The 27,583-nt window shown below is 41.6% G+C and overlaps 1 protein-coding gene across 3 annotated transcripts in view; it reads left to right on the top strand.

The window, feature by feature from the left end:
- Nucleotides 1-662: 662 nt before the first annotated feature.
- The window catches only part of FAR2 (fatty acyl-CoA reductase 2), a 136,051-nt gene continuing 109,130 nt past the window's right edge, over nucleotides 663-27,583 (top strand). The window contains exon 1 of one of the 3 annotated variants that reach the window (XM_082738990.1): nucleotides 663-1,353. The gene's annotated coding sequence lies outside the window, so the exon portion shown is untranslated. The remainder of the gene's footprint in view (nucleotides 1,354-27,583) is intronic. The other 2 variants (XM_082738989.1, XM_082738992.1) reach the window with 2 other exon arrangements.

The raw sequence follows: 27,583 nt of genomic DNA, 5'->3' as shown, positions 1-27,583 counted from the left end.
AGAATCCAAGATGGATATGAATTCTTCTTAATGCAAAAGAAAAGAAAAAAAAAAGCTCATTTCATTATCTCCATCCTTCATGAATTAAATTTTATTTATCTGTATGTCAGTTGTTGTAATGAGGACCGTGAAGACAGCTTCTAGGGCAATATCCATTTTGTTTTATCTTAACACACCGTATTTATTTGGGAATTTATCTTCCACCTTGTTCTAGGAAATGGGTTGGGCGTTGGCCCACATTCAGCACTTCCCGAGCTGAGGACTAGGACGGCTGCACCCCCCCGCCTGTCCGCCCCTCTACAAGTCTTCCCTCACGACGGATCCAGTTTTTCCGTTTAAATATTAACAATGACCAAACCAAATCTGCAAAAGCGCTACCAGGCTAAGAAGCAAAACGTCTTATTATTATTTTTTTCCTTTTCTTTTTAATCTGTCGAAGCGCTGCTGTTTCTGCAGCGCGCATCTCTGGTCCTTTCTAGTCTTCTCGCCACCTGCCCACTCCCACCCCGGGGCCGGATAGCGCCTCAGGTCTGCCCTCCAAACCCTGGGTCTGAGTAGAGCCTGCCCCCCCTCCAGCCCCCCTCCACCACCCCGGATTTTAAAAAGGACGTTGCGCTGGCCGGTCATTGCAGGGCGCCTCCGCAGACTGGAGCAGATACAAGAGCATCCCTCCCACGGGGTGTGTGGTGCCCACAAGCTCAGCGAACTCGGATTTTGAGGCTGTATTTTCTGTTAGGGTGGGTGGGGGGAAAGTGTGTCCTCCAAGCATTCAGACCAGAACCTTAGACTTTCTGCCTCTCTCTTCCCCCACCCCACCCCCCACTTTCCTCCTCTCTTTCTCTCTCAAGGTGTGGGAGAGTTTCTTTCTCAGACCAGAGAGGGGCGCCTTTCTAGTTCCCTTTCCCCTTGCCCAGCTTAAGGAGAAAAAAAAAAAAAAGACAGAAAGGAAAAAAATGAAAAAAAAAAAAAAAAAAAAGCCCGGGAGTAATAGCGAGCATCTGTGCTGGGTGCTCAATGAATGGAAGCCGCCGGGCGGGCCTGCACGCACCGTGCCGTCCCCCCGCGGCCTGTTAAGGGCCCTCGCCAGCCCCGCGCCCTCCTCCCGCCGCGGGCTGAGGCTGCCGCCGCCACTGCGCCCCACGCCGAGGCCGCGGCGGCGACGGGGAAGGTCGGAGGGAGGGTGGTTTCCTCCCGCCCCACACCCAGTCTCGGAGCCGGATATATAGAGTGTCACGTTTGGGGGCCGAAAGCCGCGAGCGCTTTTCCCTGCGGCGGGAGTACTTGCCGGAGCCTCGGGGAAGGAGCGGGGTTCCCGGGACCACCAGTTGAACCCCACCCGCGCCGGAGGAGCAGGTATTCCGGGGGCCGCAGCCCAGAGCTCACAGAGCCCACGCCTCGGAGGCCACGCGGGGCGGGGGCGGCCGGGGAGGCAGGCTCGGCGGGTGCGCGGGAGGGGCGGGTCCCCGCGGACCCCGAGGGAGGGTGGGCTCGCGGCCAGGAGGCGGGAGGGGAGCGGTTTGGGACGCGCTGCCCCCCTGCGGCCGCCCCCCACCCCCAGCCGTCGGCCGGCGCTCTGGGCGCCTGCACTGCCCGCCGAGGTGGCGCGCGCCGCGGGTGGCAGCGGCGGCTGGCCGCGCCGGGCGCGAGAGGGTTAACGCGCGAGTCGCTCGGGGCAGCCAGGATGGAGGGAGGTAGGCGCCCGGCCGGGTCTGGCGGCCGCTGCCTGGGGCCCTGGGGCTATTCCTGAAGTGAGCGCGGCGATTCCGGGCCACGTGTGGAGCGGCGCCGGGTCCGCGGCCCTCCCTGCGCGGGAGAGAGTCGGCGCGCTTCCCGGCCCCGCGGCGCGTGCTCGCTCGCCCCGAGCCCCGCGCCCGGCCGCGCGCCGGGACCCTCCCACTCCCTCTCCATCCCGGCATCGCGCAGGCCCCATCCCCGGCTGAAGGGCGCAGGGCCGGCCCGGGTGGGGTCTGGGGCTGTCGGAAGTTTGCCACCTCTCCCTGTGGCCTGGGCGTGCTGGGAAGAGCCGGGGAGCAGGTACCAGCAGATGGCTTGCAGGAAGGCTGCGCACACCCGGGGAAAGGAAGATTGCCCGAGGGGGCAATTCCATTCAATTAAAAGGATTAATAGCCAACTTAATCCTAGAAACCAGAGGAAAGCTGCTGTCACCTACTACTCACCTGCCAGCCTCCTGTTTTACCTTGCGGGATGGATAGAATTAATGAACGCTTACTCTTGGATGGATTAGGTACCTAGTGTGAGCAACCAGGTCCTCGAGGGATGGGGCTGCAGGAGCTTTGGAGGTTGGTTGAATCATGCGGAGTGCCCCAGTGTACCCTGAGCAAGGACAGAGCAGGGACAGCAGGGTGACCAAGAAGCTCGGGTTAATCGTACTTTTCTACTTGTTCGAAGTGCATCATGAGAAGTTTGACACTGGGAGAAAAGAGATTTGAGAATTACCCTCTGGTTTCAGTTACTCATCTCCTTACCCCCATTTATGTGAGCTGGAGATCTGGCTGAGAAGCAAGCCTATTTAGTCTGAAAGGGCAAAGAGACTAAGTAAAATTTTAAAGCAACCACTCTAATTGGCAAGAGCAGGCTTTTGGCACCGGGCACATTTAGGGATAGTTGTGTGTGAGACTTCCAGGAGATGGCTGTGAGGTTTTACCAGCCAACTCGGGTGCTGAAGTGTTTCACCTGTAGTGTTTCTCGGGATGCTGGTCTTCAGAGAACACTTTCTATTTCTGAGGGCATTTTCTGCACCTGCTTTTTAAACAAATTCCTACCTGACTCCTACACTACAAGTTGGTAAATCTTGCAGTGAGGTATTTCTCCTTTATCTGAAGGAGGGAATGTGATACCTAATTACAGAAGAGGGAGAAGCTTTCTTTAAGGGGGTAAAATTCAACAAAAGAGCTCATATTTGGGTATCCCGTTAGGGTTTATAAAGAATATATGGTCATCTTGAACATGTCACTATTTGATTCCCTGTCATCTGAAGATGCGTTTTGAGTGTATTTCTGGCAACATCTGGGCAACCTTAAGAATTCTTTGGTTTTTGCATTTACTCCCATGCAGTCATGAAAACCCACTCATTCACAAGCTCAGTCTCCAGAAGGATCATGCACAGGAGCCAGCATGCTCGTTCCTGGCATTGTGGGCTCCGTGAGAACATTTTTTACTCTTGAAGAGGCATTCTTCTTGCTTTATTTTGTTAACAGACCACTCCAAGAATCTGGAAAAAAAAAAAAAAAAGCTATGGGATATGAAACACAAACACATGCACATTAAGAAAAAATTCTGCCTACATTTTTAGAGTTCACAGCCTCCCTGATACCAAACCAAATGTTAGACGTGCAGAGGCCCTGGGCAGGGCCAGCTTCACAGAAACGCAAACTGTGCAGGGACACGGGACTCTGAACTTAGAAGGCCCCTGCACTTGGTTTAAAGTTCTGCTGTCACTGTCAGCTCTCAATAATTTTCAAAGAAGGAGCTCCAAGTGTTCATTTTATACTAGATCCCGCAAATTCTTTAGCCAGGCCTGACCCCAGGTTAACAATCCTGTTCTAGAATTTACTGAATAACGGGGTTGTGATAATAGTGATCCTACATTTTAGGTGAATTCTACAACACAAACCTGGAAGTTAGCCAATTAGTACGTATATCATTAAGGCCCTCTTTCTCATGCTCAGTTTCCTTATTGACTGATTCAAGATACAATGTCTAGTACTCTGTTCACCTTAAAAGGTTGTTGTGAAGATACACTAGGTAAACAGATCATTGTGCAAACGTCTACTTTCCTTGAACAGTTCTATGCTAACAAATATAATACTGTTATAGACTTAACTTTCCTGTTCCATGTTTCAGAAGTAGCTTGAGGAAGGTTGGTGGCAGAACTTTCATAATAACCCTTATATTTTGGTGAGGAAGAAAATAAAGCAAAAAGTAGCTAAGGTATTTAGCATTTTAAATATTCCTTAACAACTGTTATTTGGACAACATTGGAATTGGCAAGCAAAAGACAGACTAACTTCTTGGGTCCCAGAGATACTTCCTTAATTAGATGGGTGTTTGAGTCTAATTCATCCAAAAATCGCTTGCAGGAAGGCTGATAAGAGACTGAGCTAATGATTGAAATTTTCTTGTTTCACTTAAGTTCTAAAAATCCATATTTCCAAGTCTTGAGCAAGTCATTCTTCTAAATATTCTAGGAGATCCCCTAGCAGTATAAAGGATGCCTAGTCCTTTACCAAGTTGTCTTTACCTCTTTCAACACTTGAGGAGGAGATGAGAAACTTCAGGCAAGTTCTCTGTTCCCATTCTCCTCCCTTAACTACTCTTTATCCCAGCTTTCATTTCCAGTATGATGGCAACACACTCCAAAATGTTGGGGAAGAAAGCAGTGAAAGAAAACGAGTCAAATCCCCAGATTTAAGTGTTAAAATGGGGGCACTACAGGTGCCGGACAGAGACTCCTTTCGTACAACTATGTACAACTCTGTGGAAGCATGCTGTGTACTTTAGGTTGTGAAGTACCAGGTCCTGTACTCAACAGACTTATGACATCATTGGTCAGACAAGCTGTAAAGATAAGGTGTTCATTAACAATAGTAGATGAGTTGTTACAAGGCAATGTAAGAGTACACACCAAATGAATGGTACAGAATATAAGTACAGTGAGTTCCCAAGAAGAGAATAAACTGAAATGGCTAGTGAAGCTTAAGAGGACAGCTATAGGAGACGTCCCTTAGAGCTCTGCTCCCCCATAGAGGTGTCTTTTGGGTGATTAGTGTGCAAAAAACAAAAATCTGGGTGGTGCTAAAGTTTCATGTAAGGAAAAGGCAGCAGATAAAACTATCAGAGAACTTTCCAATGGTGAGCTTCATTCATATAAAAATAATTATTAAGCCTCTTCTGTGACCAGACACAGTGCCAATTTTTCCACAGTTAGTGCTGAATAAAGCAGATGCGTTCCCCATCTTGTGGAACTTACGGACATTTAAAAAATAAACATGTAATAACAAATTGTTGGAAGTAGAATGAAGAACAGGGTGCTATTTAAAAAAGGCAGGGGGGCAAAGCAGGAAAGGTGCTTGTGTGGCTCCATTGGTTATCATCCAACTCTTGATTTCCGTTCAGGTCATGATTGTAGGGTCGTGGGATTGAGTCCCTCATCAGGCTCCCAGCTCAGCAGGGGGTCTGCTTGAGACTCTTCCTCTGCACCTCCTCTCTGCTCGTGTGCATGCTCTATTTCTCTCAAATAAATAAATCTTCAAAACAAAACAATAGGAACTGATTCAGATTTGGTGTTTTGGGAAGGTCTCTCGGACAATGAAAGATTTAAATTGATAGTTGAAATAAGAATAGGGCTTAGCTTGGGAAAAAAGTAAGAAAAAGCAATCTGGGCAGAGGAAGTAGCAGATGGGAAGGCTGTAAGGAGAGGAGAAGACGGGAAATATTCAGGGGTCAGAGAGGAAGCACGTGTGGCTAGAGTTTGGTGAGGAGATGGCTGAGAGGCTGGACCCTGATCATGCAAAACCTCACAGACCTTGAAAAAGATTCTGAATTTTATTTTGATGGGAAGCCATTGAGGACTTTGAAGCCAGGGACCATTAATTTATGTTTTGAGGAACTCTTTATGGATGCAATAAGAGCAAAAGACAAGAAGGATAAAGGGATGCAAGAAGGAAGACCAGTTAGGGCAGAGTGCCAGTGACTGTTCGGACAGGGGAGGTGGACAGACGTGGCATGTATTTTGAAGGTAGAATTGCTAGAACTTGTTGATAGATTTGATATAAGAGGTATATGAGGCAAAAAGAAGTGTAAGAATGAATTCTTTTGGTAGATACTGAAAGTTTATAATCCAAAGCAATAGACTCATGCCTATGATTTAGAGTTGCTACAAAAACTGAAAAATGAAATGGAAGCTGGTAACCCTGCCTAGTACGTCTAGAGAATATACCAGACTATTGGTGTAGAGGCGAGAGAGTGGCAACACACCATCAGTTGCTTTTCACACCATCATGTGTACTGTTAGGATTATTTTTAAACCATCACGTCTTTTATCACTTCTTAAAAAGTTACCACAACAAATGTGGCTGTATTAATTGGCTTGAGCACATGACTAGAATATAGGGTCATTTCCTAAAAATGACAAAAATTAGGAAAGAAAGGTCTGCTCCTTACCAAAGTGGTTGGTTCTAAAACATAATTCACTTCCCTACTTAAAACCTTTCCATTCTTTCCTCTTGTTTATATCAATGTTTCCCAAAATGTCTTCTGGATCATTAGTATTTTGGCATACAAATAACTGTTAAGTGAAGGAAAGGAAAAAAAAAAAAAAGGTTTCCTAAGAAAGATTGAGAAACACTTGACTTAACCTAGGTAAGCGGTTTTATTGCAAGAATCCTCAGAGCCTTTAATTTACAAATGCATGCTAAGAATCAAGAAAGAAGGGATATTTTATGACACACTTCCTAAACTTATTTGACCTTGAAATGCTTTTTTTGGCAGAACATCTAACAGTCAGCGTTCAGCATACCACGCTTTGGGAAATGTTGCCCTATATTAATAGAGTAAACCTTTTAACATTGACAGCTCTCTATTATCCATCAGCTTCTCTCATCCCTTTCATGCTACTTAGCTGGAAGGAAACAGGAGATCAGAACTGCCTCTGTTAATAAGCTTTAAGTTCATGATGAACCTATTTTGCTATATGGATAAAAGATAAAGAGATATTCATAAGCAAGATCGACAGTCTGATGAAAAAGGAGTTTTTATTTGTGTTTTGCTGTTGTTGTTTGATTTCTACATTCATGGCAAGGCTACAGGCAGGCCCTCCCTGAGGTGCGTTTTGTCAAGTCTAGATTTACACATGAGGAGCCATAAGCATAGGCAGTGGGGAAGTCTTCACAGAGCCTATCTTGTTCCATGGTAGATCTGGGCCTTATTTGATGTTTGTAATGTATCTCTTACAGGGCAACACAATGTGAATGCACTGGGTTTCTGTAGGAGCAATGATTTTGCAGTGAATTTCATATATCTTCTCTCCAGGACCCTAGTGCATTTGCATGGGGATGGGCTGGAGGCAGGAATGCAATCTATGACCAAAGAACAATACAACCAAAAGAATAATAGAGAAGAAGAAAATTCATACAACTGTGGACTCTGATCTTGTGCTCTAGCCCGGGGTGGACAAACTATGGCCTAAGGGCCAAATCTGGCCCCTGCCTGTTTTTTATATATTTCTTGAACTAAGAATGGTTTTTATACCTTTCAATGGTTGAAAAAAAAATCAAGAGAAGAATAATATTCTGTAGCACAAGCAAATTATATGAAAAACAAATTTCAGTGTCCATAAATAAAGCTTTATTGGAGGGGTGCCTGGGTGGCTCAATGGTTTAAAGCCTCTGCCTTCAGCTCAGGTCATGATCCCAGGGTCCTGGGATCCAGCCCTGCTTCGGGCCCCCTGCTCAGCAGGGAGCCTGCTTCCCCCTCTCTCTCTGCCTGCCTCTCTGCCTGCTTGTGATCCTTCAGTCAAATAAATTAATTAATTAAATCTTTAAAAAAAAAAAAGCTTTATTGGAAAACAGCCAGGATCATGTATCTATCTATTCATCACATTATCTATGAACTTGAGTGTTCTACCCAGTGAGTAGTTGTAACCAGCAAAGCCTAATGCATCTGGGCCTTTACAGAAATGCCAACCCTTGCTCTAGACTATTAAACTCACTGGCCATAATTTTAATAGATTTTTTTTTTCATTTGTTTTCCATATTAAGGGGTAGTCTTAGATCATTCAGGCTACCATAACAAAGTACCATAGACTGGGTGGTTTATAAAAACAGAAATTTATTTCTAACAGTTAGGGTGGCTGGGAGAGCCCACTTCCTGGGCTCATAGATGTTGCTGAGGCTGAGGTCTATTTTTCTTCTAGGAGTTTTATGGTTTCAGGACAAGAGATGTTTAATCCATTTTGAGATTATTTTTGTGTATCGTGTTAAGAAAGTGCTTCAGTTCCATTCTTATGCCTTCCCAATATCATTTATCAAATCTTTTCCCCATTGTATGTCCTTGCCTCTCTTGTCATAGATCAATTGACCATACAAACACAGGTTTATTTCGGGGCTCCCTGACCTATTCCATTGTTTGCAAGTGTCCATCTTTTCATTGTAACCTCACATGGCAGAAGGGGCGAGGGAGTTCTCTGGAGTCTCTCTCTCTCTTAAGAAAAAAAAAATGTTATTATTGAAGTATAGTTGACATGCAATATTATATTAGTTTCAGGTGTATGACTTAGTGATTCTACAGTTCTATACATTACACAGTGTTCACCATAATAAATGTAGTTACCATCTGCCACCATACATTATTACAGTAATGACTATATTTCCTGTGACTTTTTTATTGTATAACTGTAAGATTGTACCTCTGAATCCCTTTCCTCTACTTTGCCCATCCCCCACCTTCCTCCCCTTTGACAACCACCAGTTTGTTCTCTGTATTTATGAGCCTATTTCTGATTTTTGTTTTTTGTTTCTTAGATTCCACATATAAGTGAAATAATATGGTATTTGTCTTTCTTTGCCTGACTTATTTCACTTGGCATGATGTCCTCTAGATCTATGCATGTTGTTGCAAATGGCAGGATCTCCTTCTTTTTCATGGTTGAGTAATATTCCATTGTGGGGACACACACACACACACACACACACACACACACACACACCTTATATAGCCATTCATCTATCAATGGGTACTTGGGTTGCTTCTGAATCTTGGTTATTGTAAATAATGCTGCAATAAACATAGGTATATGCATCCTTTTGAATTAGTGTTTTCATTTTCTTTGGGTATGTACTCAGGAGTGGAATTACTGGATCATATGGTATTTCTATTTTTAATTTTATGAAATATCTCCATACTCCATATTCCAAACAAGGGAGTTCTCTAGAGTCCCTTATATATGGGTACTAATTCATAAGCGCTCCACCCTCACAACATCATTATCTCCTAGAGGTCCTATCTCCAAACCATCACACTGAGGAGTAGATTTCAACACATAACTTTTTGGGGAGACTCATACATTCAGTCTATAAATTATAAACTGACTTCCTAGAAGCTCCTTCATTATTATTGGCAATGCTATTTGTTGTCTGACTATGGTAACTTCTGTTACATGCCAGTATGAGGAGCAGAAGATAGTGTGGAAGGTAGTCACTTTTGAGGGTTACTCAAACATTTGAACTCTTGTATAAAGGATGGGCACTCAGATACACATAGTGACAGCCCCAAGAAGTAGGGAGGGGAATTACCTCTGTTGAACTCTACTACCTCTGAGCACAAATTTACTATAGAGTATCACCTTCAATTTTTATTTCAACAATGAAGCAAATCTATTATTTATGTGCATTTTTATGGATATTGATGGTTTCGGGGTGATAGTCTTAGTTTAGGGGTAACAGAAATACACATTTTATTGTCCCCACCCTATACTTCCTGAATCAGGATTTTTGGCACAACAATCCCCTGAGGCTTCATATATAACCAGCACAGTTCAGATACAAAATGTGGGAACAACTGATCCAGGTATTTTCCATGGGACCTAGAACCAGAAGATCGGGGGTGCCTGGGTGGCTCAGGGGGTTAAAGCCTCTGCCCTGGGCTCAGGTCATGATCTCAGGGTTCTGGGATCGAGCCCTGCATTGGGCTCTCTGCTTAGCAAGGAGCCTGCTTCCCTTCCTCTCTCTCTGCCTGCCACTCTGCCTATTTGTGATCACTGTCTGTCAAATAAATAAATAAATATTAAAAAAAAAAAAAGAATACTTGAAGGCTGGTACTTGGGTTTATTACTATTATTATGAAATCCTTCCAGGCCAGTGTATTCAGTGCGCATCAAACAGTATGAAATATGGGCTCCTTGCCAGGCACACTGAGCAAGACATTTTTTTTTTTTTAATGGCTAACTCAGAGGCTTACCTTTAAAAAAAAAATTGATTTCAGATAACATCTCAATTCAGTAGACTTTTTTATTAACTTTAACACCTATACCAATGCAAAGAATATTATATATTTCTTTGTGTAGTCAACAATGTGATTAAATAGACAGTAAAAAAATTGTTCTCAGTATAATTATCAAACACTAAGAATAGCACATGTGTATTGTTTTCATCATGGTTTATTTTAAAAGTCCTAGATAAGTTTGTATCCTTAACGTCTGTAGTCCAGTGAAAGCATTTCCAAGCCGTCATTCACAACATGTGGTCCCTGTGGCTTTTGGACATACTATTTTTTGTTGTTGTTTTTGAGGTATTTTAACATCCTAGGCTCCTCCAGACATGGCCTCAAACCACTTGAGGCAAGGAAGGGAAAGCAAAGACTTCCCTATGAATCTGTGTGGAGAAAACAAGACTGTGGCCTCTCCCACCCTCTCTGTGTTCTCCTACCTCAGCTGAGGAGTTGTTGGGTCAGTAATATTTGCTGGTGAATAACAGGATGACTTCAGGAGGCAAGAATCCTATTTCCTGAGCCAAGAAATGAGAAAAAGTCATTGTGAAAACACTGCACATTTTAGATCATTAAAAAAAAAAAAAAAAGAAAGAAAGAAAAAGAAAACAATGCTTTATTTATCACAGGTCAGTGAGGACATATCCCATAAACATTACACAAACCCTGGTATCTGTGAGGTCAGGATAGATGGAAATTAGGAAGCCCGTTAAATTCTGTGTCTGGTCCCAACACCTTTGAAACCATTTAAGTCCTTCTAGTGGAGTTAGATCTGCCAAAGCACAACACTGCCCAGAACCTGGAGGAATCTGCTGGGAGAATTTAATAAACTGACCAAAAGAAGCTGTGTGTAACAATTCAGTAGGTGTGTATGTATTGGAGGTTTTGCTAATTATTTTCAAGAAAGGACATTTAATATTAGAAGATGTGTGGATAGTAACAGCATAGTTTTTTTTCCCAATAAGAAAATCATCTTTAAGATGGACAATAGTCATTGAATAAAACTAGAGCCATTTATTGAAAACGTAAGAGAAATTATCCCCTTAATTTCACACAAAACCTAAGTGTTAACCAGATAAGTATTAATGAGATCAATTTCTGGTCAGTCTGTATATTTTTTATTTCTTTTACACCCTAGCTGTTGTTTCATTCCAAATTGAATCGTGTTTCCGTTGTGTTGTGTTTATGCAAGACCTTCAAGACGTATGTGCCCTGAAGATGAGCAGATGAGCTAAACAATGGGACTCGTTCCCTTACTGAAAGACTCGGAGAACCTTGAGATCCACTCCTGAGGCTGTTCTCGGGGTGGTGGGAATCTCTGATGGTCTGAAAGGGTTAACTTCTCTCATCCAAATGAGCAGTTGTACTTGTCAAAACCCTCTCCCTGGCAGAATTCTGACATTGCCTCTCTCTTCTTTTCCTCCTACTATTTTGGTCCAGTCCTGCCTGCAGCAATAACTACGCAAGTGCCACTGAGTGCATTACAGATCACAGGACCTCACGTTAGGTAAATGTAGGTCTCACTTTCCGAAGGACAGAGCAAAGCTTTCCCAAATTAGACTTCTGCCAACTCTTAGACTATATGTCCGGCACATACCACCCCATCTTACCTACTATGCAGAGTGGGCACTGCAGATCGCTTTTCCTTAACTATTAACTAATACTCATTAGTTAGCTTATTAGCTAATTAATAATTACTACTACTAATTAACTAATTAACTAATACTCCTAAGTGTAGATTGTCTGAGCACCTTCTCTATATGGAGTCTGCATTTTGTAGAAATGAAAAGTCAGTCCCAAAGACAGAGTGATCTGTCACACATCTATTTAATGGATGAATGAATGTACACTAGTATCCAAATCTTATGAACTACAAATCCCATGACCATTTCACTCATTTATGCCTTCCTTCATTCATTCATTCACACAATTTTTGGAGTGTCTGCCATGTGCCAGGAGGGGTGGTTAGCTCTGCAAATATGATGATGAGCAAATTATAGGTCCCGCCTTTACACTTGAGTGCCTCCAACTCTTTGAGCAATGTTTAGCCAGTTGTAGCTTTGGGGTTTGTGGTCTTTGCAATAAAGATCTTCAGTGTAAAATATAAAATACTTGCATGTTTTTATTTCCCCCTCTTCACCCTCCAAACCAGCCCCAGTCAATGACTTAGCTTCTCCTAGTCCTGCACAGGTAATGTCAACTTAATTATGCTGGCAAATGGAGTTGAAATGAAATACTAGAAATTCCACAGGGAAGAGAATGAGAATTTTCTCCAAGGAAATGATATTCTTTGTTGTTCACCACAGGTGAGCACTGATCAGTCTGTGCTTTTCTCCTCACTATTATTCCCTCTTTCCCCAAACCTGGCTATGGACTGAGTTCCTTCCTCAGGCCTCCCCTTTCCTTTGTGCCCCTGAAGAGAGACATACATTCTCTTTGCATTTTAAGTAATTAACTGCTAGTCACTGCAAAGAAAAGATAGGGGAAGAGAAAAACCAACCCATAGGGGAAAAGTTACAAAGTTTCCAGAATGATACCTTTGAGTCTTGGCAGAGGACAAGTTGTTGCTAACTTCCCCTGAGATGACAGGTGAAATTGTCTTTAGCCATTATCTGTCGCCATCCATCTTTATTTCTAGAAGAGAGATCAAAAACCAACCCTCTGCCTTAAAAATCCTTACCTATACTCTTAAATCTGGATGAATATGGACATTTATCTGATGAAGGGACTTTTGGCTTTCAACGGATTCTCTAAGAGGTCCTGACTAAAGCATGATTGGAACCACTGCTTTAGGAATAATCCGGGGGACCATTTTACCTCTTGAAAGTACTTCAGACCCAGGCCACTGCCAGGTCAGAAAAATTCTCTCTGAGGATTCTTGCCAGGGTCTCCAGAACTGTTTGGGAGGCTTAGGTTCTCATGTTCCATCTTCAGTGCATCACATGACTCCAAGCATTACATTGCTTCAAAATAGGAAAAAGATCATTCCCTTGGATAACGCATTCCATTATTCTTCCTTCCCTAGAGCAGCTTTACCAAGTGAGTGAGGGGCTAGTGAAGCAGTGGTGGATTGGGCAGCATGTCCCTAAGCAGAAGAGCCTTTAACACCACCGTCCCTTCCTGTTATCTGGCTGGGTATCCAGAGGCACGTTGCTTCCCCTTTTGGTTTTCCCAGCGTATTAGTTCGCTTGGGTTGCTATAACTAATTACCACAAACTGAATGGTTCAAATAAAAGAAATGTATTGTCTCACAAATCTGGAGTCTAGAAATTCAAGATCCAAGATCAAGATGTCAGCAGGGTTGGTTCCCTCTGAAGGCTGTGAGGCAGAGAGCTGTTCCAGGCCTCTTCTGTTGGCAGGTATATAGCTATCCTCTCCCTGGGTCCTCATCTCCCCTCTGTACATGCATAACTGTGTCCAAATTTCCTCTTTTACAAGGACACCAAGCATACTGGAGTAGGGGCCCGGCCTACTCCGGTAACACTTCCCTTTGACTTAGTTACATCTACAACAACCCTATTTCCAAGTAAGATCACATTCTGAGATATTGGTGATTTAGGACTTCCAATTCATGAGTCTGGAGAGGACCCAATTCAATCCCTAATACCCAGAAAACTGACACTGGTCTCTTACTTACAATTTACAAATACATTCTATGTTACTAAAAAAAAACACAAACCAATATGCATTTTTATGTATGAAGTGATATTGAACATAAGTAATGGTTGTTGCCCTTCACCAAGACTTTCTTCTCCATGTAATTTTTATTATTTTTATAACTTACATGTGGAAAAGTAAATATGTCTTCAATATAAGGTGAAGATGTTCAGGCATCTCTCAGATTCCAGCTTCCAGATCAGAAGAACAAAACATCACGGGCATCCATACACCCTCTTGATGCTCCCATGCAGTCCTTTTACTCCACCCCCCCAAACTAACCACTCTCCTGACTTCTAAGTTATAGATTAGCTTTGCCAGGTTTTGGAGTTACTAAAGGAAGTCCTATAGTATGCATTCTTCTGTGTCTGGCTTCACTCAACATTGTATCTCTGAGATTCACCCAAATTATGTGAATTTGTAGATTTTTCATTCTCATTTTTGCATGGTGCTCCATACCGTGGCTATCCACATTTAATTTTTTTGCTCCACAGTTAATGAACACACGTGTAGTTTCCACTACAGAGTTCTTAGCAATACTGATGCCAAGAACACTCTCACGAATGTCTTTTGTTGAATGTGTATATGCATTTCCACAGGGTATACCTAGGCATGGAACTGCTTTATGTAGAGCATGTTAATGAAATCCGCCAAATAATTCTCTGAAGTGACTGTGCACTTTATACTCCCAGGGGCAATAGTCAGAGACCCCATTGTTCCAGATTCTTATCAACACTTTTTTTTTTTTAAAGATTTATTTATTTGCAAGAGAGAGAGCATGAGAAGGAGTGGTAGAAGGAGAGGGAGAGAGAATCTCAAGATGATTCCATGCTGGGGGCACCTGGGTGGATCAGTGGGTTAAACCTCTGCCTTCGGCTCAGGTCGTGATCCCAGGATTCTGGGATTGAGCCCCACGTCAGGTTCTTCTCCCTCTCTCTCTGCCTGCCTCTCTGTGCCTACTTGTGATCTCTCTCTCTTTGTCAAATAAACAAATAAAATCTTTAAAAAAAAAAAAAAAGATTATATGCTGAGTGTGGAGCCCAAAGTGGGGCTTCATCTCAGGACTCTGAGATCATCCCTGAATCATGATCTGAGCTAAAACCAAGAGTCAGACACTTAACTGATCACATCATCCAGGTGTCCTCAACACTTCTTATTTTTTGTCCTTTTCATTTTAGCCATTTTGGTGGGAGAGTAATTGTCTGGCATTGTGGATTTCTTTGTCTTTCTTTGGTGACTGACAAGACTGCAAATCTTTTTTGTATACTTATTGATCATTTGGATTTCTTCTCTTGAGAAGTACCTAAGTCCTTGCCCACTCATTTTTCTTTTTCTTAATTAGGTATGCATATACTTTATATATTTTAGATATAATTCCTTTGTTGGATACATGTATTATGAATATCTTCTTCTGACTGAGATTTCCTTTCTTAGTCTCTTAATTTTTTTTCTTTTGATGAACACTGCTTCTTAATAGAGTCCAATATCTAGTATTATTCTTATATAGTTAGCGCTTTTTGTCTACCCACAGATCAGAAAGATGCTCTCTTCTAAGGGCTTTATTGTTTCACCTTTTGTAGTGAGCTCTGGTATACATCTGGGATTAATTTTTATATGACATAGAGAAATAATGCATTTTCCAATTGGATGTTTAATTGACTCAGCACTATTTGTTAGAATTTGAGTACTGTTGCAAATCAGAGGACACAGTAGCAGTTTGGACACCTCAGTTAGAATGAACACATTTAAATATAAAATCATTTATATGATTTTATATTTAAAATATAAATCCCTCGGGCACCTGAGTGGCTCAGGTAGGTTAAAGCCTCTGCCTTTGGCTCAGGTCAAAATCCCAGGGTCCTGAGATTGAGCTCGGGCTCTCTGCTCAGCAGGGAGCCTGCTTCCTCCTCTCTCTCTGCCTGTCTCTGACTACTTGTGATCTCTGTCTGTCAAATAAATAAATAAAAATCTTTAAAAAAAAAAATCTCGCTGTAATGACGTCTGAAACCCATGTGATTATGAATATTTGAGAACCTGCAGTGTTAAGGTCAAAGTATTTATTTGACCTGCTTATTTAGACCTAATTTCTGGTGTAATGGGCTAGGTAAAATAACATAAATTTGTTTATTTCACACTCAAAAGTCAAAGTATAAAATTGAAAACAAATTTATATCTCAGATATGGTTGGGAAAAACTACTATATTAGTAGAATGACAAGTTTATAACCAAGAGTTTAAGGAACAAAAAATCAAAAGGCTTATCTTTAGTTATTAAGGCAGATAACAAAGGGCTCACCTGTCTTCATAGAACTTACACATTAAATGTCTTACAAGTTACCCAAACTCACCTCAAGATACAAGAGAGCTGGAATAATGAAAAATTGAAGGAAAGAAGATTAATTAGGTGACCATCCATTCTTCTATGTGTTCATTCAACAAATATTTATGTGGTGATTACTATTAGGTATTCTGTCTAGTCCTGTGAATATTACGAACAGTAAAACACAGTCACTGTCCTCAGGATGTTTGCAATCCAGTGGAGAAAGACCAATAAGTCATCAAGTATATACGATGTGTTATAGAATGGGGGATCTGAGGTTTGGGCAGATGAGACTTTCAACTCAGCCCAGAGTCAGGGGAGATTTGGGAACTGCCTCCCAAAGGATTTAAAACTAAGCCTCGCCTGAAGGGTAGGGCAGGATGAAGCTGTATGGTCACAGCATCTTGTCTACAAATGTGTATGGCATGGCCTCTGGTCCACAAGCTTAGTGATCTGAGACAAATGGCTTGATCTGTGCTTTAGTATCCAATTTATAAAACAGGGTTTAAATAGAACATACCATTGAGTTCTTGCACTGATGCCCATATTAATGCATGTGAACCATCTGGAAGACTGTTGATACAGAGGGAGTGTTTGGTGAGCCCAGTTATTGTCCTGTGCAACAGTTAGAAAGTTAAAATGGGTTGTGAATCTCTGGAGAAACAAAGAGGTATTATCTATAGCATGAATCCAATGTGAAAGCTGAAGCAGAGAAAGAAAAGACCAGAACTGTGGAATACAGACTCTCATCTGATCCTGGTCTGAGCACTCAGTGACTCTGTCTGCCTTAGAACATGACTAGATTACCTGTATAGTTCCTTTCAGCTCTTGTGGCCTATGATTTTGCAGCTCCTGCTGACAGAGACTCAATACATATTTTTTATTCTTGTGGACTAGAAATGAAGAAAAGAAATAAAATTTGATTCTGAGATTTCCAGCTGAGTGACTGAGTGAGCAGTGATAGCATTTCAAAAGAAGTAGGCATGTCATGAACAGATTGGTGTGTAGAGACTGGGAATGATTGGGCACCAATTCGTGGAGAGAATTTTTAGGAGAAATTTTAATTCATTGTGGTGGAGAGGCAGTGTATTTCAGGAGTTAATAACAACCACAGAAACAGGAGCCTGGTTGCCTGGCCTAAAAGTTTGACACTTTCTAGCAAGTTACTTAAGTACTCTACATCTAAGTTCCTTCATCTATAAAATGCAGACAAAATGCAGGCTGCACCAAGCACCATTGCCATTTGTAGGTCAAAATGGTTGAGTTTTGGCAATTCCATGTGGTTCAGCCTATAATAGATACTTTCTAAGGGGCTGTAATGAGACATAAATGAGTTTGTGTGCGTCACCTGCAGGAGACCGTGCTCAACACAATAAGGTAACATAGAAGTATTTTCTTTATTAATAGTGCTCTTTGTCTGGTTCATAATCTCCTACACCAAGTTTCACTGAGCCGGGACAGTTAGGCAGTGCATGGTATGGCTGTGTATGTCTCTTTCCTGAGTATATGTTTAGGCAGTCATGAGGCCTTGGTTAGGCCACTCGTCCATAGGATATGATTGTGTGCACCCTCCTTGAGGGAACCCATTGCACTTTCCTTGGTTTCTACTACATAGGGAAATTTAACACCAAAGTTCCCAGGTTCCTCTCCCTGTTCTTTTCTCCTCCAAACCCCACCAACCCTCCGCAGCCCAGTCCTTGGCTTCCATGGACCTAGGGTCCATCTCCCTCTTGTAGCGTAGGTACCAGCCCTGCACCATCTGAGGGCCCTCTGCATTCCAGACATCATGCTGGTCCTGCACGGAGGATGAGAAGAGGGGGGACACCCAGGAGCAATCTGGGTAGGAGAGCCAGAAGAGGGGATACCTGAGAGGGGGGTAAAAGGAGCCCAGCCAACCCTAAGCCATGAACTGGGGAGCGGACATGAGGCAGAGCCTGCCGGGGAGCCACGCTCTGACTGCATGATTTTTGACGGGTATTAGTGGGTCTCTCTGAAGAGGATCCAACAGAATGTGAATGGAGATGCAGAGAGATGTTAGATAAGTAGCAAAAAAACAAAAAACAAAAAACAAAAAACCCTAGAGACATGCCTTTCCTGAGTAAAAGTGGTACTAGTACAGAATCTTACAAAATTGTTTACTGGCTATCGTCCAGTGTCACCCGTATATTAAGCATGATTCACATTATTGGGTTGATCTATGTCCTGGTTTATGACTTGTCTTTTTACATTCTTTTTGGTGTTTTTTGAAGGACAGATATTCTTACTATTAATGTTGGGGAATTTACCAAATGTCTTCTCTTTGTGTTGAGATTTTTGTGTCTTTAAATAGATCCTTCCCTACCCACTTCTTTTGTGAAGCAATTAGCTTGCGAACACCTCCTCCATTAGACTGTGCTCTAGGACTCAGGGCTGTCATGATCTATTTCCTTTTGTTGGTGTCAGCGTGATGAATGGTATATTCACACAAAGGAGGGAAATACTCAAATGATGAAATGCAGGTTAAGAAATAATGGCTGATTAAAATCACTTCTACTGTTACTGAATCTTTGACAAGTCAAGCTACTGTGCTAGGTAGCCACTTTAACACTATTTCGTGTCAGTCCTGGGGATTGCCATTTACAGATGAAGCAAATAAGGCCCGCCCTGTTTAAAATATAGTCATTAGGCAAGCATTAACGTAAAAATACAGTCATCACTGAAGCATAACTAGTCAAGAGAGACACTTCCTACTAAAAAATCTATTTTGAAGGGTGCTTGGCTGGTTCAGTCGGGAGAACACACAGCTCTTCATCTCAGGGTCATGAGTTCAGGTCCCACTTTGGCCACCAAGCTTACTTAAAAAAGAAAAAATCTATTTTGAGAGCGAGTCTGAGGAATGCTTTTGGTGTTGAAACCCTTCCATTGGTTGGATGTAGTAGACACACTTGTATTGCGTATCATCACATTTTCCTGAAAATCAACGAGAAATGATTCTCTCTTCATTTTTTGATCGGCCGTTTCTCAGGAACAGAATTATGGATTTGTCTTTATCCCCAAGAGACCATTTATAAAATAATTGTGCCAGTAGGTAAATATTTGAAGCCTTGGAGAGGAAGTTGGCTGTTGAGGATCGTCTTCTTGCAAATTCAGTATCTGAGCTCCTAAAGTTCTAATATTCTAAATAGAGTGGTTGAGGAAAAAAAAAATAGAACTGAGAGTTATCAGGTGTTTCTGTGTTCTAGATGTTGTTATATAGGAAAAGCAGGAACCAAATGAACACCTGGTGAAAAGTTTTGTGTTTTGTTTTGTTTTTTTCCACTCGCAACAGGAGTTAAGAGACTACTGTTTATTTGATCAGAATTTAAGTCTTGGCTCTGGCACTGGAATTGGCCTTAGCCAAATCACTCCATATCTCAGTTCCTCAGCTCCTACCTCTCTGGGTAATAACATCTACACTATTTACCTCCCAGATGGTTGTGAAAAAAATACTAAAATGTGCACATGAAGTGCTTCAAAAACTGTTAATATAAAGTGTAAGATCTGACGAGAGTTGCCACTGTTAATAGTAAAGTAGGACTGATAGCATGTAAGACTAGTAATTTTGTAGTGCTGTGTGTGTGCAGGTTCTGATGTCTGTATGTATAATTCTGTACACAAATAATGACAGTAAATAATAACAATAGTAACTCTTTCCATTTGAGTTCTATTTTACACTCCTTGGAAGGCTTCTACATCCAATACTTCAGGTGACCCTCAGAACCTCTGCAAGGTGGCCCAAGTATTGTCCCACATTTCCATGTTGCTCATATGGAACTCTACATTCTCACCAAAGGAAAGCCTCTCCTCTTTTGCAACTTTTGTCAGCCCCTGTTCTAGTACCTTTCACCTCCAGATCCTTATCTGGTATTTGTCAAATCTGTAACTCACATGTATCTATTCCTTTCCAACTTCTAAGAGTCTCCTCAAGTTCCATACCCATGTGGAGCCCATGCACACTCTAGCACCTTGACCTCATGTCTTCATCAGCTTTCATGTCAAGCACTAAACCCCATATTTTTATTTTTTTTAAGATTTTTTTTTTTTTTTTTTTTTGACAGAGATCACAAGTAGGCAGAGAGGCAGGCAGAGAGAGAGGGAGGAGGAAGCAGGCTCCCTGCTGAGCAGACAGCCCAGGGCGGGGCTCTATCCCAGGACCCTGGGATCATGACCTGAGCTGAAGGCAAGGGCTTTAACCCACTGAGCCACCCAGGCACCCCAAACCCCATATTTTTAGAAACCTACTTCCAAGACCCATATTTGGGACTTTGGTATTGTTCCAGACTGATATATCTAAATCTAATGGTTCACTCATGGGCACATATGGAGAGCAACATTCTTTCCTTCCAGCTCTCTTACTTTCTTTTTCCCACCAAAGCTCTGATTCTAATACAGGAAGACCTCGGTCATTTTTTGCCTCCTCCCTGCTACACACACACACACACACACTCTCTCTCTCTCTCTCTCTCTCTCTCTCTCTCTTTCTCTCTCGCTCTCTCATAGTACCTTAGCTTTCTGCTGGCTTCCTTTTTTCCCTGCGCAGCGTAGGTCCATGACTTTACTCTGTTTTCAGTTTCCTATACCACCTACTTTCTCCATTTGTTTCCTCCTCAATTCATTGTTCATGCCCACAAATTTGGATCTTCCCAACAGTCCATTTTCCCCTGCTCCAACCACAGGCAGTCCCCTGTTGCTGGAGAAAAGCAGGTATTTGTGTGAAATAGGGATAGGGCAAACTCATCTTTAACCTCAGCAGAACTGAACTGCTGCTTTTAGCTTCTTTGCTGCTTTCTGTTCTATTTTCTTTCCTATCTAAAGCAGTGGTTACAAACAGTTACTCCTTTCCAGGAGTACCTTCCTTTATTTACAGTACTTTGAATGGACAAAAGATGACCTTGGCTCATGGTCATTAGAGGAAAAAAGAAGTTACCAAAGATCTATCTCAAGTTATGCTCCAACCTCCAAATTCATGTACCTCCCCACCCATTCTTACCTCTTTTCTTCTTATTTATTTACTTAAACACAAAATTTTTTAAAAAGATTTTATTTATTTATTTGACAGAGAGAAATTACAAGTACACTGAGAGGCAGGTGGAGAGAGAGAGAGAGAAGGAAGCAGGCTCCCTGCTGAGCAGAGAGCCTGACGCGGGACTCGATCCCAGGACCCTGAGATCATGACCTGAGCCGAAGGCAGCAGCTTAACCCACTGAGCCACCCAGGTGCCCCCTTAAACACAAATTTTTAAGGCAATCTCTACACCTGAGCATAGGGCTTGAACTCATGACCAGGAGGTCAAAAATTGCATGTCCCTCCAACTGAGCCAGCCAATTGTGTTCCCTCTTAACTTCTCTGGAGCCCCAGTTCCACTTATTCTCATTCTCTCCTTTCCTGCCTAATTCCTCTAAGACTCAGATGTTGCTCAAACATCCTATTTCACCAACAAATGAAGTTCCCACACATACCTTTATTTTCTGTCCTTCTATTCTCCTTTCGCTCCCCTGCCACCTTGTATCGCTTTTCCATGGTCAAACTTTTCGCGGAGGTAATTTACTCTTGCTGTTCTAACCAAGTAATCTGCCCATCGTTGTCATATAAGTACTGGACTCAAAAAAGAGTTCATGAATTATTCCAACAACTGGGTATTTTGTCACTCTCTTCTTCCATGTTGATAGTTCACCTTACTTAAGAAGAATGCTTGCTTTGGATGAGTATGTGAACTTGACTAATGACTGGAGATGCTATTAAAGCACTGTGAAGCCTCGTGTTGAAAATGAGAACTGTAAGGATAGTGCTGGGGACCATGAAAAAAAATTCTGATTATCAGTTGCTGATGTGAAATTCTTGGAGAAATGGTGCATCAAAAATTAAAAAAAAAAAAAAGTCAAAAGAAATACCTATATCCTCATAGATGAAACACAAGTAGTGTTTATACTCGGGAGACCAGACGGTACTTGAAGGTGAGTTCTCGATGTGTCAGGGAGGATTAAACACAGATGTCAGAGGAAGTCTTTCTTTGCAGTTTATCCTGGCTTGAAACCAGAATACAAGTGGGAGTTGTTGAACTTTGGTTCTTGTTCTATGAAAGGAGAGCATGCGATGGGATGAACCCTCACCTTGATTGACAGAAATTAGTGAGATTTGTGATTCCAGGAGGGGTTGGTGGGATCTTTTACTGTTAGCAAGTGTCAGGTTACCCTGAAAGTATTCCTAGTCACTTCATTGTAGAGGGTAGAGAGTGGCGTATTTGCTGATTGAGTAGGCCCCCTGGGGCATGTCTACATGCTGCCGGAGCTCATTTCTGAAGAACAATCTCAGAAAGAAATGACAAGAATGTAATGCAAACTATAAGTAATAATAATTTAGAATTCATCTCATAAAAGTGTTAGAGTAAAAATTGAAATATAAAACAAAATACTAGAATTTAATATCAAGGGCAAAAACTAGATGACCTTAGTTTATGAACCTTAAAAGAACCAAACGTTTAAATATTACACCCCTTCACTTTTAGAAGACTGTGTGCCTAATAAGTTTTCAAAAGCATTAAACATAGGAGGCCACTTTGTATGTCCATTGTCAAATTTTAATTTCAGACTCCCTAAACTGCCCTTGCCTCTAATGAAAAATTTTGGGGAAATGTTAAGCAACTTTGTTGAAAGAGAAAATTTAATTTCTGATAGATAAAAGCTCTTTGTTCTTCAGTAATTGCCAAAGGTAATCATTGCTACTAAAGCAAGGTGGTGTTTGTTTTTCTCAGTCATTTTACCACTGGGGTGTGCATCGTGTCATCATGGCCATTGGCCTGCCACCAAGCTCTGTGACAGAGTCCTCGCAATGCCAGCTGAGTTTAGATGAAAACAGCAAAAGCAGACAAGTGATTTGCCAGTGGCAGAGACAATATTTTGAACATTTTTATTTGGTTTGCATTATTTTCTTCAACCTAGAAGAGAATGAGCTCTTTAAAGGGGGGGGGGACCTCATTTCTGTTTGAAGGAAATGAAGTTTAGATGAAGCAGTCGAAACCCTAGAGAAGAACTAAATAAGTATGGCTCAAACTGTCACTCTTGTAGTAGCAATTACGATAACTGAACAGAAACTCCGAACTGTGTAATTGTGTATGATGAAGACTGAAGAAACGGTACTACAGATATGATATGCACCAAATGTAGGTGTGTCATCTTTACCCTAGATCTCTAATCCAGCGTGGAATCATCTAGGCTGTTTTGATTCTCTCATAGCCTCTGTGTTCACATGGACTTTTTCCCACAATGGTGTCATAGCCAATGATAAAAGGGGAATGGTACATTAATCACCTAAATCCGTTTTCAGAGAAAAAGTGGTAGATTTGGTGGTAGGGAAGACAGAGACCATTGGCGAAATTATTCTTTAACCAACTACTGGTGAATTTCATGTAGCTGTGTTGATATCCCACCCTTTATGGTCATAGTTAAGCAAAACAGACCTTCACACAGTGCTTACATCATAACATGAAGCAATGGCCAACCTTATCTAGACCTTTCTGAAGTGCATTTAACTTTAAATAATCCTGGGTGAGAGCCTGAAGATGTTTATGGTGATGCAACAATGACCAGAGCTAAATCACTTAGAGATGACATTGCGTACCCTCAGAGGGCATCTGGACATTCAGACATTGGAGCAAACTTCATCAGTCTTATTCCAGTCTTTTCTGGCTGCACTGAATCCAGGGTAGCAATACTGGTAGAGAATCTGTGGCATAAATTTCCCCTCATTGGCAAAGCAGACAACTCTTGGCAGCTGTCTTGATTAGAGATTTTTAAGGGTGACTCTTTTTTCTTCTAATTATGCTTTTACTAGAACATATCATTATACAAATGTTTCAATGGAAAAATGTGGATAGAATAAAGAGGCCATTGAGAACGATGCCAGAAACTCTGTTCACCATCACAGGGACATTTCTCCACACAAGAATTGTGATATGACCACACTTTCTGTGGCTAGCATAGAAAGGGCTATCTTTGGGTTTTTCTCCTATAAATGGATGAGTAAAGAGGTATTTGCAAATAATCAAAATGCATTGGATTGAAAAAGCATGGAAATGGCATCACTATGACACAGCAGCTGAACTGTCATCAACTTCACACATTCATAGACCTCACAGCCAGACAGAACCTCAACTGGACATTGGCTTTGAGATCTAAAAGATATCACTATCTTCATTTTATCGATACGTCCCAAGATTTCCCCAAAAGGACAGGTAATCATCAACCTTACAACTAAATAACAATTGTAATGTAAGCCTAAAATATTCAGTAGTTATATTTCTGTCCAGAAGATGGATTGCTTTTTTGAACAAGAAGCATGAAAAAAGAAGGAAGAAAAATTGAATTTATCTATGCAGCTACTATGATGTAAAAACAGTGGTGACATAAAAACAGTGGATAATCTACACCTTGCTTCCAAAGTCTCAAAATACAATCAGTAACATCTCCAATAAGACAGTTGCTCGTGGTCTGCTACATGGACACTAAACCAGTAATTTTCATCTGGTGGTCAGTGTAAAATTAATGGCCCTCAGAACTAGTGGTCTGAGTGGATGCAGGTCTAGTTTTTTTTTTTTTTTTTAAGATTTTATTTATTTATTTGACAGACAGAAATCACAAGTAGACAGAGAGGCAGGCAGAGAGAGAGGGGAAGCAGGCTCCCCGCTGAGCAGAGAGCCCGGTGCGGGGCTCGATCCCACGACCCTGGGATCATGACCCGAGCTGAAGGCAGAGGCTTTAACCCACTGAGCCACCCAGGCGCCCCGATGCAGGTCTAGTTTGACAATGACAACAGTAAAAATAACTATGGAAAAAATTCTCAATAAAATGGATTCCTAATACTGCCACTCTTTCGCGTTCTTAAAACTTACATAAAGGAAAAATAAATATTTCTCTTAGAATAAAAAGGGAGGACAGCTTTGTTTTCCCAGCATGGTGAGGCCCAGGTTCTTTCATATTGCTTCTTGGAATATAAGATAAAGCTAGAGAAACCCTATGCTGGACAACTTATTAAAAGATCGTCTTGGCTCTGTTGCAGATGGATAGCACACTGGACTTCTGAAAGCTTATCTTTCCTTGTAGACAATGTATTCCTTGCTTTATATGCTTACTGAATTTGCAGACATCACTTCAACTCTATGAATTTGCCAGGGTTGTCATAGAAAGTAGCACAGACCGGGTGGCTTAAACAACAGAAATGTATTTTCTCATGGTTCCATAGGCTAGATGTCTAGGATCAAGATGCTGGCAGAATCGCTTCTGTTCAAGGGCTGGGAGGGAAGGATCTGCCACGGGCCTTTCTCTGCGGCTTGTAGAGTCTCGTAGATTGCCTTCTCTCCCTGTCTTCACATCATCGTCCCTCTGAATGCATTTGTATCTAAACTCCCTCTTTTTTAAGGACACCAGTCATATTAGAGCCTACCCTAATGACCTTATTTTAACTTAGTTACCTTCGTAAAGACCCTGTTTCCAAGTGTGGCCACATTCTGACGTACTGGGGATTAGGAATTCAACATTTGATTTGGAGGTAAGGCTACAGTTCAGCCATATATTTGCCTGTTACAAGGGGAAAACTGAGACTCAGAGAGAACCAAACCCAGCCTGGCCCTTCTGTCTCCTCTATTTGGGTGATCTGTCATCTGAGTCCATTAATCAGTTATAGACTGTAGTTATATCGGTCAATTATGAAGGTTTGCAGTAGGAGCTTGTTGATGGGAATGAAACAAGCCATTGTCCACATAAAATTTAAAACTCTGCTAGGTCTACTGCCGAGAAGAGAAAAAGGGCTAATGGAAAATACCGTGCTTTTCAAAGTAGGTGGGCTGAAGAGTAATAATATTTTTTAAAAGGATTATTGGTTTATTTGAGGTGGGGAGGGGCAGAGGGAGAGAATCTGAAGCAGACTCTTCGCTGAGTGTGGAGCCCTACATGAGGCTCAATCCCAGGACCCTAAGATCATGACCAGAGCCAAAATCAAGAGTTGGTACTTAACAGACTGAGCCACCCAGGCACCCCCTGAAGAGTAATAATAGTAAATATTATTAATATTATTTAGCAATAATATTAAATATTGAAGAGATTATCTCATATTTGCAATGGAAAATTCTCTTTAAGAGGTACTTTGAAGGGGCGCCTGGGTGGCTTAGTGGGTTAAGCCGCTGCCTTCGGCTCAGGTCATGATCTCGGGGTCCTGGGCTCTCTGCTCAGCGGGGAGCCTGCTTCCCTCTCTCTCTCCCTCTCTGTCAAATAAATAAATAAAATCTTTTTTAAAAAAAAAAGGTACTTTGAAACAGTTAAGTAGTTTACAAGATCAGTCATGAAAAAGTGAAATCATCCAGCTTCAGAAGAACCAAACAAGAACATTTCCTTCAAAGATTCAGTATTAGCAGCAGAAGGTGTGATGGGTATAGCTCACCTAAAGGCAAATTCACTGTTGCTGAACTAATGAGAGAATCCTTATGTGACACTATAGATATCAGTTTTCTTGATCCAAAAAAAGGAATACAGAAAGTGATATTCATAATATCCTAAATGTTTTACCAAGTAATAAGGGCTAAATAAAGGTTAAGTAGGCTTCTCTGTGAAAGCCTAGTACCACCAATTGTACCCTAGCTCATAAAGACATTCGAGGGGTTCAGAGTACCTCTGAGCTCTTCTTTGCTTCTTTCAAGATGGCTTTCCAGTGCCCTCATACTGCAAAGGAGCCAGGCTCCCAAATTATTCTATCTCCAGGAAGTCCTTCACTCTACATTTTTGCCCTTCAGGGAGTTCCTCCATTTAAATTTATCCATTCACTCATGTCCCTACTAAATGGACTCTTATTAAACTAATTGCAAAATTGTTGTAACCAGAGTGCATATATACAATTTAACCAGAGACTTCATTATCTTCAAATAGTACTTTCAGACCCCACGGATGACTTCCCGGGGAGAAATACTTGGTTTGGGGAATATTTCCTCTCTTTAAATCATGTGTCTTTTCTTAAGGTCATATGTATTATTCAGTGGGTTTATTACAAGTTAGCTAGTTAGCTAAAATATGAAAGACTAGAAAGTCTAGGATTTACTGAGAGACCATTGGCTTTCTCATCCATTAATCCTTACACGTGCAGAAAGAATAGCAGCTTGTGATATATCCTCTTCCTACATTTTTGGTGGGGGTCAGAAGACAGCTCCTTTCACTATCTTTTTCAAACATATATATTTTTGCATAGTCAAGGCTCATTATATTTAGTTTCATTACCATTACATGTTCATTAATTCTTATGTACTTCTCCATAAAATATATAATTGCATTTTATTGACTTAATGACTAATGTTTATCTTGTCATTATGCTTACCATTTTTCAAATATATCTTATAATAACTGGTAAACATTGAAGGATAGACTTTTAGATTAGTTTTCTTGAAGCTTATGCACAAAATTACCCATTAAAGATTGAATTTTCTCTAATTAACAGTAATCAAAATTTATTTGAAAGGTACCTTTTGGAATATAGTATGTTTATGCTTTTTTTAGGAGCTAAATTGAAGAGTGAGGATTTGTTCCCTAGGGCACTCTCTAGTTGGAAT

The sequence above is a fragment of the Mustela nivalis genome (assembly GCF_964662115.1).
Source record: "Mustela nivalis genome assembly, chromosome: 7".
In the NCBI taxonomy this organism is placed as follows: domain Eukaryota; kingdom Metazoa; phylum Chordata; class Mammalia; order Carnivora; family Mustelidae; genus Mustela; species Mustela nivalis.
This window is presented reverse-complemented; position numbering and strand designations above follow the sequence as displayed.